Raw genomic sequence first — 12,648 nt, 5'->3', positions numbered from 1 at the left:
TAAAAATAGGTTTGAAAGTCAGGGACATATCAAGCCTGAGAGAAAAGGAATGCATCAAATTAGGAATTCTTAAACTTTTTTTGTGATGTGACCTTTCCTTTGACTATTTCATTAAAGCTTATAGTAGAGCCCTTCTCAGAAAAACGTTTCTAAAAGACTAATAAAGGGTATATTGAAATTATGATGTAATATTTTTCTAATCCAAGCTCATAGACCTCCGGAAATCTATGCATGGTTCCGGAGACCCTAGGTTAAGGACCCTTATGTTACGTGATTACAAAAAAGTATTTCCAGGATGGCCTGATTCTGTGGTTTTTCTTTGTGTCTTCTTCTTTGCCTCAGATCCAAATGGAGAAATCCCAATAAAGAGCTACCAAGTTAGAAAGTTAAATGGGGAAATTTAGCTACTCCTTTCCCAGGCCTGGCGTACAATACACTGTGACCTATTTCCTTTCTCATCAAGCCTGGGACTAGGTGGTTTCTCTTGTTTTTACAAAAAAGGAAAATGATAGTGTGAACTTGGAAGAACAATGAACTGAGAGGCTGAAGACCTGGGTCTCTGTGACCTTGGATCTCTCCAAGTCCCAGTTTCCTTATTTGTAAAATGAGGGGAGTTATGCTAAGTGATTTAGAGGTTCTTTTCAATGGAATCATTCTTGATTCCAAACTCTCTTTGCATGAAGATTGCTTGGTCTCTTGATCTGACCCAAGGCAATCCCCAGGAAAGAAAATTAGTTCTTGTATCCTTGGGAACAATTCAAGAATCTTGAAATAGGACAAAAAGATCTATCCATTCCCCCTCCCCCATTCAATTTTATTTTATTTTCAGTTCCAGATTCTTTTCCTTTTTCCATCCCCTCAGTCACCCATTAAGAAGGCAAGAAATACAAACTCCATTACAAATATGAAGTCATGCAAAACAAATTTCTACATTAGGTAGGGGGAAAAGATAAGAAAAAGATAAGTTCCAATCTGTACTCTGAATCTATCAGTTCTTCATCTAGATGTAGATAGCATTTTTCATCATGAGTCCTTTGAAATTGTGGTGGATCATTGTGTAGATCAAAGTTATTAAGTGACAATTGATAATCTTACAATATTGTTATTACTATGTAAATTGTTTTCCTATTCTACTCACTTAGCATCACATATAAATCTTCAGAAGTTTTTTCTGAAACTATATTTTTCATCATTTTTTATAGCACACTTGTATTTTATCACATTCATATATCAAAATTTGTTCGGCCATTCCCCAATTGATGGGCATCCTCATAGTTTCCAGTTCTTTGACAATACCAAAAACAGCTGACACACACACCTACTGAATCCTTTTTCTTTGATCTCTTTGGAGTATAGACTTAGTAGTGGTAGCGCTGAATCAAAGGGTTCACACTACTAGTTCATAGCTCCACTAGCAGTACTTAGTTATCTGAATTGCCTCTAGAACTTGTCATTTTCTTTTTTTTTTGTCATCTTAATCCGATGGATGTGAAGAGGTATTTTAGAGTTGTTTTAATTTGCATTTCTCTAATTATTAGTGACTTAAAGAATTTTATATGACTATGGATAGCTTTGATTTTTTTTCAGAAAATTGCCTGCTTATAGCCTTTGACCACTTATTAATTGAATATTTCTTATTTGTATAAAATTGTCTCACTTCCCTATATATCTGAGAAATAATATGTTTATCAAAAAAACTTTACATCAAGGATATTTCCTGTAGTTTTCTGCTTTTCTAATTTTAGCTTCATCGGTTTTATTTATGCAAAAACTTTTTAGTTTTATGAGATCAAAATTATTGATTTTTCCTACCATGAACTTCTTTATCTCTCTTTTTTTGGTCATGGATCCTTCCCTTATCCATAGTTCTGACAAGAAGTTTCTTTATTACTCCACTAATATGCTTACAAGAACACCTATTTTGACCTTATATTAATATATATGGTGGAGATGTTGGTCTATGCCTAGTTTCTACCAGACTATTTTCTAGTTTTTTCAATTTTTTTGTCAAATAATGAATTTTTACCCCAGGAGGTGGGATCTTTGACTTTATCAAACATTAAGTTATGTTTATTTGCTTCTGTATACTTTGTACCTAATGTGTTCAATAGAGTAGATGATTAATGGTACATAATACAGAGTTCTATCCAATTTCTGAGGGATATTTATACTCACCTTTTCCTCTTTCTCCAAAGTAGAAATAATAGCATGCTATCTATTTTAAAGCAGGTGTTATGAACACACTTCCTCCAGCATATAGCACAGTTTCAAGTGCAAAATGCAGCTTAATAAATATTATTTCCATGATGGTGGTAGTGATAATACTAGACTGGACATTTTAAAATATCTATAGCAGTGATTCTCAAAGTATGGTCTAGAGAATCCTGGGGATCTCTGAAACCCTTTTAGAGGGTCTACAAATTCAAAAATAATTTTTATTTCCAATATGGTAAATGTCTATAAATATAATCCAGATAAACAAAAACACTTTGGAGAAATCCTCAATGATTTTTAATAAGATAAAGATACTGAAAACAAAAGTTTGAGAACCATTGATCTATAGCACCAAGCAGTCAGCATCCTGCAGTGGATGTCCTCAAGGAACAGAAATCTTTCTTATACATCAGGTAGTGATGCAAAGGCAAGAAGGAACTTAGTTTTTGTTTGGAGGGAGAACTCAATCTTAGAGCCCACAGGACAGATTTATGTGAAAATATCTGTTCCTTTTTATCTTTCTTTTATGTGCTATTTTCTCCATTAGATTATAAACTCTCTGAAGGGGAGACTGTCTTGCTTTTTTTGGTTCTCTTTGTATTTCCCTCACCACAATGCCTGACACTTAAGTCCTTACTAAATGCTCTATTTATTATCTATCAATGTTATATATTATAATCCATTCATAATTGAGGGCAAAGTCATTAGGCAGAATTATATATTGTATCCAAGCAGCTGGAATCATCAATACTCTCAGAACTGAGTGAGATTAGTTATTTATTCAACAGCAAAGTCAACAGAGGCTGAAGTCTTTACCATGTGTAAGGCACTGTGCTAAGCACAGTGAATAAGGAAACTAAAATGAGGAAATGCCGCTCTTGTCCTCAAGGAACCTATAGTCCTAGGGTCAGGATGACTTACATAGCCACACACACACACACCAAAAAACAAACAAACAAAAAACCCTAAAGGTTCAAGATAGAGAGATATGACCAGACAATAGTTCCTGTAGGGGAGAAAAGATTTGAAAAATTTATTGAACTGCAAAATCAGTATGTGTCAACAATGTTAAATGGCAGCCCCCAAACTGATGTAATTTAGACTTCATGAAGGGGGCACAGGGCTAGAGCAAAAAAGGTGATGGCCCCACTGGACTTTGTCCTCAGCAGGCCATGAGTGGTATTCAGTTCTGGTCACCATATTTTAGGTAAAGTATCAGTAAATATGACCAGAAAAGGTCCCTAGTAATGGTGAGGGAACTCCATATCTCATCTCATCTCTCTCTCTCTCTCTCTCTCTCTCTCTCTCTCTCTCTCTCTCTCTCCTCTCTCTCTCTCTCTCTCTCTCTCTCTCTCTCTCTCTCTCTCTCTCTCTCTCTTATCTATCTATCTATCTATCTCTCTAACACACACACACACACACAGAGATTGATTGAAGGAACTAGGAATATTTAGCCTGGGAAGAGAAGATCGGGGGAAAGATCCATGCTTGCTATGAAGGGGTTTCTTGTGTAAGTAGTCTGGACTCATTTTATTTGATCCCAGAAAATAGAACTAGGAGCAATAAATGAAAGTGAAGAGTGTCTGGCACATGATGATGGCAATGATGCTGAATAAATGCTTACTTGCTTGAGTATATTATAGAGAGGTGGATTTAGGCTCCATGCTAGGATTGAGTTACATAGAGATAGTGTGACATAGTTACAGAGAGAGTTGGTTCTCTGGCATATGAAGAGAAGACTCAGGTTCAGACACTGTTTTTAACATATACAGTTTATATGAACAGCTAGATGATATAATGGATGGAGCACTGGGCCTGAAGTCAGAAAGATTCAACTTCCTGTGTTCAAATATGGCCTTAGACACTTATTGGCTGTGTGACCATGGCCAAGTCACTTAACTCTATTTTAGTTTCCTCATCTATAAAGTGAGTTGGAGAAGAAAATGGCAAATCACTCCAATACCTTTGGCATGGAAAACCCCAAATGGGGTCACAGAGAGTTAGGCGTGACTAAAAAAATGACAGAGCAACACAACCATGTATAATGGTTGTCTGTATGATCTGGGCAAAATTCTTGTCCTCTTAATACTCTAGGTAAAATCCTAAGACTAAATGCCAAACTTCATTTGGTAGGAAGAATTTTCTCATCTGAGAGTATCCAACAAGAAAGAAGCTTGTTTTTGTCAGTAAAGCAATTGAAAAATAGAATCACAGCTTTTCAAATGAAAACTCAATGAACTGTTGGAGATGAGTTCTAAGTTGAACCAGATGGAATTCTATGTTTCTCTCACTTAGGCTCTTTTGTGAAAAAGGCTTTGGCTCTGGTAGACTAAGAGAGATTTGCAATTTTTACAAGGTCAGCTCAGCCATTAAATCCCACTAACTGCCTTCTTCCACCTAGTCATGGGCATATAGGGGTATTTAACTTTATTCTCTCAAGTCAGCATTATTCTCCATAGACTTCAGTGTATGCAGCAGCTTATTAGGGTGGAGTTGTTTTTCCTTGAAGCTGCCTATTATAGAACAATGAGTGATTAGAACACAACTGGGAGGGCTTTTATGAAATATCTCCCTGATAGATCTTAAATGACTGCTTAGGTGCCTAAGGCCTAAGAAGTTGGAAAATTACTTAAGTGCCAGGTGTGACTGTAAAAGTCATGAGACTGATAAAAAAAAAAAAAACAAACCCAACAACCTCAGGCACTAAGGGGACCCTCAAAGCTACACCTCAGCTCAGTTCCACTTGGGAACTTTTTTCTTTTTCTTTCTTTCTTTTTTCCCCCTCCCTATTTACAACTAGGTTCATATTTCCAAGCTGTTGGGGGCAGGGAAAAGGAGCAGGGGACAAAAATCCCCTTCAGTCTGCCACTGTAACTAGTCTATGTCTGGTTTCCCCATGGATACTCTCCTATTAACTCATTTGAAGTGGGATTGGGTTCTCTAAAAAGTATTCCACTCTAGTGACTAAAGGAAAAAATTAAAACTAAAACAAATTTATAGAAGTCAGAATTAACAAATATGGGAATTGAATTCAAAGAACCTAGATTCAAAAATCTGATTCGGCTACTTACTACCTAGGTTACAGCATAGGCTAATTTTTTCTAATCCAGCTACATTGTCCTACTTCCTGAAACAAAGCATTGTCAATCTCTGGACTCTATACCTTTGTACTTCTTGTTCCTCATGACTCAAATGATCTACCCTCTCTCCTCTAATCTTGGTTTACCTAACTTCATTCAATACTTACCCCAAATTTCAACTTTTGCAGGAAGATTTTCTCATTCCCCTCCTCATCCCCAGCTGACAAAACCTTCCTCTCTAAGATTTCCTTTCATCCAGCCTATATATCTCCCTTTATTTTATGTGTTGTTTCTCCATTAGAATATAAACTCTTTGAGGACAGGTTTGGATGTTTAAACTTCCTTTGTATCCCCAGCACTTAGTGCTTGGCACATTGTAAACACAACAACACAGACAACTTGTGCTTGAATATATAAAGAACTGAGTCAAATTGATAAGAATACAAGTCATTCCCCAATTGATAAATGTTCAAAGGATATGGATAGGCAGTTTTTAGATGAAGAAATCAAAGCCACATGAAATCTCAATTTCTGTACTTGTGAAATGGAAATACTACTTACTATTTGCATTATTTACTTTGTAGAACTGTAAAAAAGAGGCAGTAAGGCACTTACAGAAATGTTAGCTGTCATGATGCTTCTAACTATCAAATTCTAAAGTACTTTTTATAGTTAAGATGCCAGGTCTCCTTTACTTAATTTAAAGTAAGTTTATTTACCAATCTATAGGCATATGAAGAAGTATTCTGTATCACTTTTGATTAGAGAAATGCAAATTAAAACGTCTGAGATACTATCTAATACCTATCAGATGGACCAATATGACAAAAAAAATAAAAGTTACAAATGTTGGAGAGGATGTGGGAAAATTGGGACAGTAATATTATTATCATTTATACATTTATACAATAGATAGTAATTATTTGTCATTACTGGCATTTATAGAATAGACAATAATTCTTCTTACAATATTAGAATAATTGTGAACCATTCTGGAGAACAACTATGCCCAAAGGGCAACCAAACTGTGCATATACTTTGACCCAGCATAACCATTACTAGATCTGTATCCCAAAGAGATCATGAAAAAAGGGAAAACTGTATAAAAATAATTATAGCAGTCTTTTTTGTGGTGCAAAATACTGGAAACTAAAGTAATGGCCATCAACTGGGGAATGGTTGAACAAGCTGGAATACTATTGTGCAATAAGAAATGATGAACAGGTAGATTTCAGAAAAACCTGATTAGATTTATGTGAACTGCTGCAAATCAAAATGAGCAGAACCAGGAAAACATTGGATACAGTAACATTGTATTGTATACTGATCAGCTATAATGGACTCAGTTTTTCTCAGCAACACAATGATCCCAGACAAGTACAAAGGTTTCACAAAGGAAAAAGCTATCTATAACTAGATAAAAAAGTGATGGACTTGGAATACAGATTGAAGTACATTTTTTTCACTTTGTTCTTTCTTACGGCATTTTCCCTTTTTGATTGGTTTCTTCTTTTGCAAGTGTGACTAAGACGGAAATGTTTTACATGATAGCACATGTATAAATTATATCAAATTGCCTACCAACTTTGAAAGAAGAGAGAGGAGGAAGGGAGAAAAATTTGGAACTCAAAATCTTGTAAAAAATCAATGCCAAAATTTTTTTTGACGTGTAACTAGGGAAAAAAATAAAATACTATTAAATACAAAACTTGTGCTTATTGACTGATTGCTTCTAGGTTTAGTAAAATGAAGGGGGTTAGACCAGATGATCTCTCAAATTCTTTCCAATCCCAGACTCACAAGTGACATTTATATAGTGCTTTAAAGTCCTTTATTGACATGATTTTATGTGAACCTTACAGTACCCTGTGAGGTATGTGCTAAAGGTATTATATAAGAGATAGAATGAGATGAAGGGATCAGTCACATAGTTTGTAAGTATCCAAGGCAATATTTGAACCTGGGCCAGGTCGGGCACTCCATTTACCACATGATGCTGTCTCTGTAAATCCTGTGATCCTATGAATGAAGAATGAGTAAATATCTGAGATGTATCATGAAGAATTCAGCATGGCAATGACTTCCTCAACTGGAGACTGGCAGGGTTAGGGAGGAGGATGGGAAGCATCAGGCTTGGGAAGACCAGATTTTTTTTTTTTTTTTTTTTTTGAGTAGTACTCCATTGTCTTATACTATTAAGAAAAAACAACCAACAAATATTTATTAAGTACCTACATAATGTCAGATATTGTGCTAGTTCCCGGGGGCGGGGGGGGGGGGGAAACCAAAGGCAAAGATGAAATAGTTCCTGCCCTGCTAGGATAATAGGATCACATATTTAGAATCAGAAGGGAACTTAGAGAATACTAATGTATTATAGATGAAGCAATGAAATTCCATAACTTGCCCATAGTTTCACAATTAATTGATCAAAGGTAGGATTTGAACCTAAGCCTTCCTGACTCCAAGTTGGGCTGATGGCAATTGTGAAAGTCAACACTTAAAAAATGAGTTTGTATTGATGTCTTCTCTCTCTTTTGTCTTTATATTTATCTTCAGTATCTTTCTCTGGCACTCACCCAGATACATACAATATGCATACATTTATGCACACACAACACACACACAAATACATTCAACACATACACATGTGTATAACATATGGGTTATATATAAGACACAGGCACATTTTTGTCATATATTCAATACACATTCCTATGCATGATACCTATGCTATATATGTACACAACATATAACCTATATATGCCATATAACAAGTAGTAATTTTTTAAGAGGAAAGAAAATCACCTTGATTGATATATTGAAAAAATCCAAAAATGATGAATAACACTTATAGATCTATGAGAATAACTTTTATGTATTATAGCTTTAAAAACTAAGTAAATAAATTTACTTTGAGCTAGTTAATTAGGGGAGTCCTGGTATCTTAACTATAATAAGTACTCTAAATTTTGTTAGTAAAAAGCATCATTAGAGCTAACATTTCTATAAATGCCTTACAGCACTTTTCTTATAATAGCTTTACAAAGTAAATAGTGCAAGCAGTAAATAGCATTTCCATTTTACAGGTACAGAAAGTGAAGCTTGCAGAGGCTAAAACTGTAACTTAAATGAAAATCCAGAGAAATGGAGATTTAAGGGAATTGGAGTTTTAGTCTCAGCTCTGTTCATAACTGTTTGACCTTTTGTACCCTCTAAACTATTTTGTAAAAAGTTTTTAAGTACCATACACATGTAAAATATTGTTGTTCTTATCTACTATGAGTATAATCTATAATTCATACAAATATGAAAGTATATTCAATTTCTCAGGGAAAAACATGATTTCTCCCAAAATTAAACTCGTATTAATGAGCACACAGAAATATTTTTTTTCAGTTTGGTCAACTTCAGCATCATGTCCTCCCCCATCTGTCCTCAAGACCTGGTATTTTAGGCTTAGTAGGGATGAATTTTTTTTTCACCCTTATTTTGAACAGACCAAACAAAGCCTCCTCAGGGGATTTTCAGTCATGAAAGCAGCAGAGCTTGAACCCCCACACACACAACCGTACTCCCTGTGACACTTTCCTGATCGAGGTCTTCCCTCCCAGGGGCCCTCTGTTTGCTCTGTGCTGGCCCAGTTCAGAGGTGGTGGTGGTGTGTGGGGGCAAGACTCCCCAAAGGAGGACAGATGGGCCGGCTGGCCCTAGAGTCTGCTTTTTGTTTTGCAGCCAAACATTCAAGTCTTCAGCTTCCCCTCCACCCCCAGCTCCCAGCATCTTTTTCCATCTCTCCCCCCCCCATGGGCCTTGTCTCTGATTCAGTCCATAGGAGTCCCTGGTTTAGGGGAGGAGAGTCGGGGAGGAGGGGAGAGGCGGGGAAGGTTTTCCTTTATAATTGTGAGATGGATGAAAAGAGGTTTTTTTCTTGGGGGAGCGCAACTGGTGTTGGGCAACTGTTGCCATCTGTCCAGTGGGACGTCAAGAAGGAGGGGCTTTGCTTCACTCCTTCATGCACCACTGGGCTTAGGCCTTTGGTTTGGTTGGGCTTGAAGGGAGGGGTGAAGGTGGCAGGCCCGGCAGCCCATGGGAAGGGAGCTGGGGGTGAGGGGTGGAGGAGAGGGGGGAACCTGTGAGAGAGCCAGGCTCTTTGTGTCTACTTCACACAGGTTGGGGCCAAACTTTTGGTGACTCACTAGGATAATTTGCATGAGGAATCTGCCCCAGTCCTAAATAGCCCAATGATTGGCAGCCTCAGCCCCCTTTTCTCCTTACATCTCTCCCTTCCCCCTCCAACCCAAACAGCCCTCTAGGGTTAAAGGGAGTGGTCCCAGCTCCCCCAGCAGAGCTGAATAGCAGGAAAAGCAGCTCTGGTCAACTCTACTCCCTCCTCCTTCTCCTCCTCCTTCCCCTTCCCCCTTCCCCCTGTCTCCTTCCTGGTTGATGCTAGCACGGGAGTGATGGATAGGCTCTCACAGCCCACTCTTCTCCTTTGGATGCCATGCTTAGAACCCTGCTTCCTCCCCGCCCCCAGCAGCTTCACACAGACCCTTGTCTTTTTGTTTTGTTCTGCTGGGTGAGGCCCGAATTAGTGGAGGGGTAGAGGGAGGAGAAAGGGACCATTAGAAGCCCAGCAGCTGAGCTGGAAAAGAAAGACACTGAATGGAAATGCTGCCTTTGGCAGCTAGCCAGACCTGCTCAGGGTCTTTGAATAACACCCCAGGAGAGGGCCCAGGATTGGGAGCAGGAGAAGGTTCGGGGCATTTAATTATTTAAAGGGCTCAATAAAGGGATCTGAGCCCCTGGGGAGGGTTGAGGGGAGAGAGGTGAGCAGGCAGATGGTGTGCCCAGGGAGCCAGGGAATTGGGTGCAAAGTAGGCGTAGGGTGGGAATGGAGAAAGCTGGTAGGAGCTGAGTAAAAGCTTCCAGTGTGAGAGGAAGAAGAGAATCTGTCTTCTCAAAATGGGGGAGGGGGGCTAGGGACTATTTTTCAGACTCAAAGAGATCACTATCAGGTACCTTTTTCTTCATGGGAGTTGTGGACATCATTCCCTATCCCTCCTTTCTATGCCTTCTGCTAAAGTGATACCAGTGTCCAGACACATGAGAACCATGGGATCGATCCTAGCTCTATGGTTCTCTCAAGAATTTAGCCCTGAAATTCTATTGTCTAGATTATGATTATTTATTTATTTCCCTGAAAAAGAATTAATACAATATTCTGGTAAAATTAATTTTCTGGATGCACATTCACACATCCAGCATTGTGCTAAATACTGTGGGAGTAACAAAGTATATTACTCTTTGTCCCTGCTTTTAGGAAACTTGCAATCTAGTTGGGGAGACAAAATTTACAGATATGAAGAATTAAATAGTGATTAAAAAAAGTTAAATAACAATGCAAGGCAATGAAATAGAAATACCTGACTAGGGAGTCACAGCATGTAGGCTTCTAATCCCAGTTCTTCCACTGCCATTCTTTGACCTTGGATAGAACATTTCCTTTTTTGGGGTCTCAGTTTATTTATCTGTGGAAGGGAGAGGGGAGGATTAGATTAGATGATAATTTTTGTGATACTTTTTGATGTCTGAAATGATTCTGTAACAAAGCAGTATGGTATTATATATTGCCACTTCTCTTTTATAGAATCTGAATCTCCAAATTGGATTAAAACAGTCAGGAGGAGGTGGGAGACTTTTCTCCTTTTTGTTTTTTCCAACATGAGAGTGTGAGATAAGTTTGTTGGAAGAAATAGATTCTGAATCTGGTGACTCTTGGGGTGGACTCCCTCCTGAGGGTGAATTGGTAACTTCTAGTTACCTAAGCATTAGAGGGACATGGGGATTCATGGACTAGTGTACTCTGTAAATGTTTAGGGTTTGAGTTCAGAAGCAAAAAAGTAAAAAAGGCAGGAAGGAGAAGGAGAAGGAAACTGATGGAGGTAAAGGAAGTGAGTGTAGACTTTTTGAGAATAGGGACTGTTTTTGTTTTTATTGTGTCTTTAGGAGTTAGTCTGGTCTATAAAATATTAAAAATATTTATTGACTGTTAGTGAATGAATGAACTGTTCCATATTTTTATTATGATTCTGTTCTTATGCAGTGCTCCCTAAGCCTTGAATGCCCTCCTTTTTTCCCCTGCCTACTCTTTAAAATCCACCTCAACCACATCAAATACTACTTGTCACAAGGATTTCCTAATCCCTCCTGTCAATAATGACCTTCCCCCCATGCCTCACATCACACTTTGCTTTCTAACTCCCTAATGCCTTCCTGTAATATTGTGTATCATAGACACTGATGTCAGGATCTTTATCCCTTCTGTAGGTTGTAAGCTTTATGGATAGTAGCCCCTGGGTCCTAGCCAAACTTTTGCACTTTCGAATGCCAAGGACAGGACTCTGGCCCTGGGTTGGAAATAAAGTAACATTAACATTCATTGTATTGTATTTTTTTTCAGAATACTGTCAGGATTCTGACTCTGTCAGAGGGCAATGGGACAATTACAGAATAGCTTGTAGGGGTTACCTCAGATTTAGGAGTTAAAGGGACAACACAGCCCAAGAAGTTTCCTCTTGAAGGGATTTCTTTACTAGGATTTCTCCTGGTTCCTAAGTCCCTTCTTCTTTCTGCTCTTTTGATAATAGGACAGGAAGGAAACTTTGAAAAGAAGACTTGAAGATGTCATCAGGCTTGTGCTCTTCATCTACTTAATATCAGAATTGGTTGTAGTAGATCCCAGACAATGGAAACTTAGGGGGGAAAGATGGAAAGTTTTTATGTGTATGTGTATCGGAGGGAGAGAAACAGCAAGCGCATTGGGGCAGGAAGAGGTAGACTATGGGGTCTAACAGGGATTCACCACTTTCTCTTCTTCTCTCTTCCTCCTCCTGCTTCCTTCCCTCCCTTAAGTCTGGGGCAATCACTTAGTATTGGTAGTAGTATTTCTTCAGTCCCGGCCCTTTTTAAGGAACAAAATCTTTGAGGTCTTTAGGCTCAACTTTTCTGCCAATCCCTTTGGCCTCTATCCTGCCAGGCTGGGAATTAGTGGGGGGAGGTAGATCCCCTCCCCCGATTCCCTTTGCTTACAACTGTGAAACATTGGTGTCTTCCCCAAGTCTCCCCCCCCCCCCGCATTGACCGGTTCTCCTCCTCCCTCCACCCCACTTCATAGGTGGCTAGCCCAAATGCCTGCATAATTATTGTGGGGAAGGCAGGTCTAGGAGGACCCCAAACAAAGCAAGGCCCTGCTTTCACTGGAGACCAGAAGCGACTGGGGGGCGACTTCCATTCTGCAAGCCCACGGGGTTTATCCGTCCCCACGGGGTAACGAACATTTGTCCCCAAGGCTG

General features: G+C 38.6%; 1 long non-coding RNA gene across 1 annotated transcript; it reads right to left on the bottom strand.

Moving 5' to 3' along the window:
• Positions 1 to 7,062: 7,062 nt before the first annotated feature.
• Positions 7,063 to 12,414, bottom strand: LOC127559966 (uncharacterized). Its single transcript, XR_007953239.1, has 3 exons — positions 11,825 to 12,414; positions 10,720 to 10,824; positions 7,063 to 7,313 (listed from the first exon to the last, which is right to left on the bottom strand). It is a non-coding gene; the product is annotated as an uncharacterized LOC127559966 (long non-coding RNA).
• Positions 12,415 to 12,648: the final 234 nt, after the last annotated feature.

Source organism: Antechinus flavipes, chromosome 4, assembly GCF_016432865.1.
Source record: "Antechinus flavipes isolate AdamAnt ecotype Samford, QLD, Australia chromosome 4, AdamAnt_v2, whole genome shotgun sequence".
NCBI classification, from domain to species: domain Eukaryota; kingdom Metazoa; phylum Chordata; class Mammalia; order Dasyuromorphia; family Dasyuridae; genus Antechinus; species Antechinus flavipes.
This window is presented reverse-complemented; position numbering and strand designations above follow the sequence as displayed.